Source organism: Ruditapes philippinarum, unplaced genomic scaffold, assembly GCF_026571515.1.
Source record: "Ruditapes philippinarum isolate M1 unplaced genomic scaffold, ASM2657151v2 ctg3001_1_1_1_1, whole genome shotgun sequence".
NCBI lineage: Eukaryota > Metazoa > Mollusca > Bivalvia > Venerida > Veneridae > Ruditapes > Ruditapes philippinarum.
Window position 1 is genome coordinate 191,521 of NW_026858206.1, and position 8,466 is coordinate 199,986.

Genomic DNA, 8,466 nt, shown 5'->3' on the forward strand with positions numbered 1-8,466 from the left:
TTAATTGCACGAATGAGAAATGTATATTCTCACAATAGTTGTAATAAAAAGTTTTGCCTTTATGTATCAATATTTTATATAGAAAATGAGTGGTATGGACTTTTTAATCTGGCAGTGTCTCCTAGACGTGTCAGTTTAATTGTGTAGGATTTTGTTAAACAACTGATCACACGATTATCTCATGAATTATTTAAAATAGATATCAATAGTTTAATAATTAGGATACATCCTGATTCAATGTTGTTTATATACGCTGTTTTATTCATTTGCAAGGAAAAAGAGCCGGATAGTATTTTGTTTTTCAATGTAGGCTTAATGTTAAGGTCATCATTGAACGTCAAACTTCGAACACATTGAGATTGCGCTAAAGCACTAAAATTGAAATGAATTCTAAAATTTAAAATGTTCTCTGTATAAAAGTAATTATAAATTGTACAGCATGCTATCTTGTGTTATAGAGACCAGGTAGGGGTATTCGTCACTCCTGTGACACCTCTCGTTTCTGTTGCAACAAACAGTTAATGTATGTTAAATTGTACAAAGCTAAATCCTATGAAAAATGTTTTCAAATCTATAAACAGAATAATTATGTAGTTTCCAAAATCGTTTTGTAGCTTTTTTTAAAAGAGTTGTAAGTTAAAATGAGTCACAAACGAATATTGTCAAAATTTTGTTTTCTGGAATACAATAGGATGTTGATGTTAGTGATTTAATTTAGACAGCATAATATCCTAGCTATGTCATCGAGATCAGGTAGCGGTATTCAAGCAGTTTGTCTATTCAATATGTAAAAGGCTATATCATATGAACTATGTTTACAAAAAATTATTAAAGTAAAATTAGGCGTTCGGTAGATTCTTAAAGGTGTTGTAAGAATAAATGTATCTGTTATCACACAAGTATATTATCAAAATGTTCTGGAACAGCAATTCACTGCTAAGGAGAAATTCAAACAATCTTCTTTCATGACAGCAGTTTGGAATTACTGTTTTTCCAACAAAACAAAATAATAATGATAAATAAAAATAAAATAAAACAGAATTTTGTAAACTATACACATCAGGTAAAATGCTTTATTCACTTCCCACCTGACCATCATCATTTATTCTAATATACGTCATTATGTATTGCAGTAGTAAAACTTTTCAAAATAAAAAGAATTTATGTACACATCCTTGATCATTCCACAAATAATGTTATTCATATATGTGCATGGAGCTATAAAATATCAAAAAGTTTATTTTCCGAAGTGACAATTATTTGGCGTTCTTTAGAGATTCTTTACATTTTATTAGCACTAGTCCAAGTAATGATGTTTTTATCAGAACAATCAATTGTTTAGAAAAGAAGTCTGACACGTTTTGTTGATATGTTTACTTCAGAATGCATCGGATGGAATGCATATGTAAACAAGCTGATATGAAAATGTATAAATATGTCACAATAGATCCGAGCTATCGATAAGAAAAATGATGACAATATAAAGTCATAATAATAATCCAAATTCAATTCAAATTCAAAATTTTATTTGGCATAAACATATACAATGTTCATCGCCAGTACACACTTGTATGGCAGATATAATATACAATTGAGAAAAGTACGTTATTACAAATTTTCAATTGTAGATAGTACATGCCTTAAATAATTAATTCGGCAATAAATGCCATTAGTCATGTGCAATTCATTTAGATTATATTTCAGTATCGGTACAATGCAGGAAGTAGTTGACAAGCTGTAACAGTAAATATAAATTCATTAAAAATGTTAATGACGCAATATGGTCATTACATATTTCTCTTAAACATTTGCTTAATATATAAATCTCGAGGTCTTGTTTAAAATGCTGATCTGATAAGATAATGATGAATTAAATTTGTTTAAATTAGGCGAATGACAATAATATTTCGGCAAACATGCGTTTCTTCTTATTTTCTTTTTTCTCTATAAAAAGGGTAAACAAGTGAAAACAGGTATTCGTTTTCTATACTACTCATTTTATATTTCGTGCATATTTTATCTTCTGTCGATATTTCTATGCCGCCATCTTCTATAAGAAGATTATGAGCGGAACACCTTAGCCTAGATAGTGCAATTCTGTGTTAACATTTGAGATACTTGATAGATATTTCTCTGCACAAACAATTTCATTTATCAAACAATATATTTCTAGTTTTTGGTGAGTTACGAAGTTCAGAATAAAACTGTTGAATATACTGATCATAAATTGATCTAATAAAAACACATTGTACCTTTAAATTTGTTACAGATAAATTATTCCATAGGTAGGAAAAAACCTGTTTCATCTAGAATGTACTTAACATTTATATTCCATTTATTTACTGGATGACCATTAAAATCATGCTTCATAAATAATTTATACATAATAGATAGAGGATATTTGTTTGTTTGTGTGTAAGATGAAATTTTATTTCATCGAGTGAGCTTTAAAAACAGTATTCTCACGAGTGGCGTAGCCACGAGTGAGAATACTGCTTTTAAAGTTCACGAGATGAAATAAAATTACATCTTACACAACAAACAGACAAATTTTCTTTTTATTTTATGCTTAAAAACAAGTTAAAACGAAATTTCCATAATTTTAACGTTAATATTAAAATCTGTTTCCCCCATTGAGAGCCCCATTTAGACGGAATTTCTCATTTAAAACAAGAAGTCTTGAGCTGAAAAATAAGTCCGCCAATCAAGGTTAAATGACGGTGATATTATTCATTTTATCAAAAAAATATGAATGATCGCTTGTTTTAATAATAAAAACAAACAATTCTTGCAGGAGAAAATTCCAACCATCCATCCATATTTCTGTTACTTACTGCGAATTTATATTAGACCTGGCTTTCTAAAATGTAAACGGCAGCCATTTTTTAAAGTTGTGTATTTCATGGGAGGAAAATAATTGTGTAAGATTCAGAAGGATATAATTTGGATTTGTTAGTCATACACCTTTTTAAAAGAAAGAAAACTTATTTGAGGATTGTAACAGACAAAAAATAAGTGTTGACAGAAGTGAAAAGATTCAGAAAAGGAGCTAGGAAAATGGAACACTTGGAAGCTTGCTGAAGGAATGCTGGGTTGTTTTACTTATTTTACGAGTGATGGCTGTCAATGCTTTTCAATTTTTCATAAAGCATACGGCAGTCATTGCTCGTAGGATACTTTAATATGCCCAAATGTCATCAAGAGCAGTTTTGCATGGGGAAGGAATGTATTTTTCGGACTGTAAAAACGAAACAAAAAAAATTTAGAGACGAAATTTTGTGATTGGAATTTGAAGGAATAGAAGTAAGTTTTCTCTCTGTGTTACTTTTGACATTTAAGTTATTTATCTATTTCAGCTTTGCTATTTCTTTTAACAGCCTGACATTGTCAGAATTGTCCGTAAAAATAAAATTGAGGTACCACATGGGGAAAATCTTAAAAAAGTAGTTTCGTCATTGAAAAAAGTGAAATTATATTTTGATAATTTTCACTGTGAAATTATCAAATATAATTTTCACGGATAAATCAGTAATCCACTGAAAAGCATAAAATAAAGTCTGTGTTTGACATTTTTTTTAACCAACATTTAATTATCTTTATCAAACGCATAAAATTTAGTAGTAATCTTCCAAATTCACCATAAAATGTAACATTTGATGTTTGTGTTCCCACCTGTAAAGTTTGTTTTAAAAACTTCATATGCACTTTCCATTATTTGTGCCTTGTGAAAGCCTCATACTTCACAACCATAAATCAAAATTGAGCAAATCATCGAATCAAAGAGATCTTTTCAGAAATATTAAAAGATACAACATCAAATAATGAATTAAAAGAATACAATGCTCTTTGTGCTTGTTGTGATAATGATTTCTGTGCTTGATAAGAACTGTTAGAAGATAACGTTACAAGTACTTGAAATATTGAGCTTGCAATTATTATAAAATACTTCAAAATGTTCAGGATTATTTCCTGTTTTGAAAACCATAGCAACTGTTTTTTCAATGTTTAACTTAACATTTATACCCCAATTGTTACAATACACTAGTAAATTATTTTTCATTCGTTGGAGCCGTTCGGAAGAATACGACATAAACACAGAGCTGTCATCAAAAACTAGTAGGATAACTTTCAGATCCTCTAAACAAAACAAATATTTTGTGCCATCAAGTATTGTATTGATACATATTATTTATGATAAATAATAATGGCAATAAAGGTTTGCCCTTTTTAACACATTTAACACTATCAAAACTTTCTGAACCTATATCATTTACAAGTACACAGGTTTTGATATTTCCATACACTTTTTACAATTTAACAAATTTTGTCGAAGCCCCTGATTCTTATAACTTTAACCATAAACCATTTCTATATACAACATCGAAAGCTTTTTTGAAATCAACACAACGTGTTCAAGGGATTTTAAAATCATTTAGCAGAAATGTTTGCAAGAATGGGACATCGTGTCATGTGCAACACCATGCCCTTTCCTCAAGGGTCAAGGTCATATTTGGAAAGCCTAGCATGGTCTTTTACAGGGTGTGAAGTCAGGTCCAAGCAAATAGAATGTCACTGGTGAATCGCCAACTCGATTGATGAAAAAGTTATGGACTGCACACGAAATATATCCTGTAACACGCCATACCCTGTATTGATTTGTATTTTGCATTTATGGTTTTGAAATGGTGATAACATTTTATCAATTTTTTTTTACTGTTGATACATACACAGGTGTTATTTCATTATATTTCTTAAATAAATTTATTGTTATCTGTGCAGATCTAGCATTGATCAAGATTTTTCACTGAAAGTCCAGATCCATACCTCATTCTTTTGAAGTAGCAAACATTAGTGCTTCTTGTAAAATTTCCCTTATTATGCGGAGGACGTTGGTTACAAATTCTTGTTTAAATATAAAACAGTTTATCTCTAGATGGGGATGTCTTTTATTCATTCTCTGCGACAAGAGTAGAACGCACGAAAGCAAAGTCTTCCAGAGATGTGCAAGTTACTCAAGATAATTAAGGTGGGACAAGTGTTCGAACAATCCAAGATGCAATAGACAAGTAGAAAAAATTAACAACAGATTGGCACACATAAAATGCGTACGCGAAAATAATGATTTAAACTTTAGATGTCTGTCAGGAGCGTATAGTGCAACTCCTAATGAAGCAACACAATTTGCACCAAATATGATGGCAATGGAAAGAGAATAACGACTTCCAGCATCTAGTAGCTTCTTTTTGGTTGAACCACTAAAGTGTCCAATATTCAGGTATCAAAAAATAGGGATTATGTAGAGACGATAAGTGATAACATAAACCATGCCAATTTTGTGGCCAGGAATCACTTAAATAACAACTGCACCAGGGCAAAACATATTCGACAATCCAACTGATGAATTCTTACGAGGAGTGCGAAGCGAAGTAGTATAGAATTTATCGGAATGCATGAAAGTTGGTGGGTGAGACTCTAAAATAAAGGTTCAAGTTTGGTGCTAAAGAAGCTTTCCTGCTTAATCTTTGTAATCCAGATAAAAAGGCCAGAGATCAGAGCATTAATTATACGTGTATATGAAAAAAAAAAATGAAAATGAAGCGAAAAAGGCCTAATGCATTCCGGCTTGGTGCCGGCCTTGTATTTGGGCTACGGCCATGAGACATGGTGGCTGTGTACATAATCCTCTAGCAATTCCAACAGTCCAAATTGCAAGCGAATCGGACCAGCGGTTGGCACACAGTGCCAATTGTCGCACCCGTTTTTTTTAGAAACTTTCAGCGCAAACGTATATGAAAAAAAAAATGAAAATGAAGCGAAAAAGGCCTAATGCATTCCGGCTTGGTGCCGGCCTTGTATTTGGGCTACGGCCATGAGACTTGGTGGCTGTGTAGTCAGTCCTCTAGCGATTCCAACAGTCCAAATCGCAAGCGAATCGGACCAGCGGTTGGCACACAGTGCCAATTGTCGCACCCGTTTTTTTAGAAACTTTCAGCGCAAACGTATATGAAAAAAAAATGAAAATGAAGCGAAAAAGGCCTAATGCATTCCGGCTTGGTGCCGGCCTTGTATTTGGGCTACGGCCATGAGACTTGGTGGCTGTGTACATAATCCTCTAGCGATTCCAACAGTCCAAATCGCAAGCGAATCGGACCAGCGGTTGGCACACAGTGCCAATTGTCGCACCCGTTTTTTTTTTAGAAACTTTCAGCGCAAACGTATATGAAAAAAAAAAATGAAAATGAAGCGAAAAAGGCCTAATGCATTCCGGCTTGGTGCCGGCCTTGTATTTGGGCTACGGCCATGAGACTTGGTGGCTGTGTAGTCAGTCCTCTAGCGATTCCAACAGTCCAAATCGCAAGCGAATCGGACCAGCGGTTGGCACACAGTGCCAATTGTCGCACCCGTTTTTTTTTAGAAACTTTCAGCGCAAACGTATATGAAAAAAAAATGAAAATGAAGCGAAAAAGGCCTAATGCATTCCGGCTTGGTGCCGGCCTTGTATTTGGGCTACGGCCATGAGACTTGGTGGCTGTGTACATAATCCTCTAGCAATTCCAACAGTCCAAATCGCAAGCGAATCGGACCAGCGGTTGGCACACAGTGCCAATTGTCGCACCCGTTTTTTTTAGAAACTTTCAGCGCAAACGTATATGAAAAAAAAAATGAAAATGAAGCGAAAAAGGCCTAATGCATTCCGGCTTGGTGCCGGCCTTGTATTTGGGCTACGGCCATGAGACTTGGTGGCTGTGTAGCCAGTCCTCTAGCGATTCCAACAGTCCAAATCGCAAGCGAATCGGACCAGCGGTTGGCACACAGTGCCAATTGTCGCACCCGTTTTTTTTAGAAACTTTCAGCGCAAACGTATATGAAAAAAAAATGAAAATGAAGCGAAAAAGGCCTAATGCATTCCGGCTTGGTGCCGGCCTTGTATTTGGGCTACGGCCATGAGACTTGGTGGCTGTGTAGTCAGTCCTCTAGCGATTCCAACAGTCCAAATCGCAAGCGAATCGGACCAGCGGTTGGCACACAGTGCCAATTGTCGCACCCGTTTTTTTTAGAAACTTTCAGCGCAAACGTATATGAAAAAAAAAATGAAAATGAAGCGAAAAAGGCCTAATGCATTCCGGCTTGGTGCCGGCCTTGTATTTGGGCTACGGCCATGAGACTTGGTGGCTGTGTACATAATCCTCTAGCAATTCCAACAGTCCAAATCGCAAGCGAATCGGACCAGCGGTTGGCACACAGTGCCAATTGTCGCACCCGTTTTTTTAGAAACTTTCAGCGCAAACGTATATGAAAAAAAAATGAAAATGAAGCGAAAAAGGCCTAATGCATTCCGGCTTGGTGCCGGCCTTGTATTTGGGCTACGGCCATGAGACTTGGTGGCTGTGTAGTCAGTCCTCTAGCGATTCCAACAGTCCAAATCGCAAGCGAATCGGACCAGCGGTTGGCACACAGTGCCAATTGTCGCACCCGTTTTTTTTAGAAACTTTCAGCGCAAACGTATATGAAAAAAAAATGAAAATGAAGCGAAAAAGGCCTAATGCATTCCGGCTTGGTGCCGGCCTTGTATTTGGGCTACGGCCATGAGACTTGGTGGCTGTGTAGTCAGTCCTCTAGCGATTCCAACAGTCCAAATCGCAAGCGAATCGGACCAGCGGTTGGCACACAGTGCCAATTGTCGCACCCGTTTTTTTTAGAAACTTTCAGCGCAAACGTATATGAAAAAAAATGAAAATGAAGCGAAAAAGGCCTAATGCATTCCGGCTTGGTGCCGGCCTTGTATTTGGGCTACGGCCATGAGACTTGGTGGCTGTGTAGTCAGTCCTCTAGCGATTCCAACAGTCCAAATCGCAAGCGAATCGGACCAGCGGTTGGCACACAGTGCCAATTGTCGCACCCGTTTTTTTAGAAACTTTCAGCGCAAACGTATATGAAAAAAAAAAAATGAAAATGAAGCGAAAAAGGCCTAATGCATTCCGGCTTGGTGCCGGCCTTGTATTTGGGCTACGGCCATGAGACTTGGTGGCTGTGTACATAATCCTCTAGCGATTCCAACAGTCCAAATCGCAAGCGAATCGGACCAGCGGTTGGCACACAGTGCCAATTGTCGCACCCGTTTTTTTTAGAAACTTTCAGCGCAAACGTATATGAAAAAAAAAAATGAAAATGAAGCGAAAAAGGCCTAATGCATTCCGGCTTGGTGCCGGCCTTGTATTTGGGCTACGGCCATGAGACTTGGTGGATGTGTACATGATCCTCTAGCGATTCCAACAGTCCAAATCGCAAGCGAATCGGACCAGCGGTTGGCACACAGTGCCAATTGTCGCACCCGTTTTTTTTAGAAACTTTCAGCGCAAACGTATATGAAAAAAAAAATGAAAATGAAGCGAAAAAGGCCTAATGCATTCCGGCTTGGTGCCGGCCTTGTATTTGGGCTACGGCCAAGAGACTTGGTGGATGTGT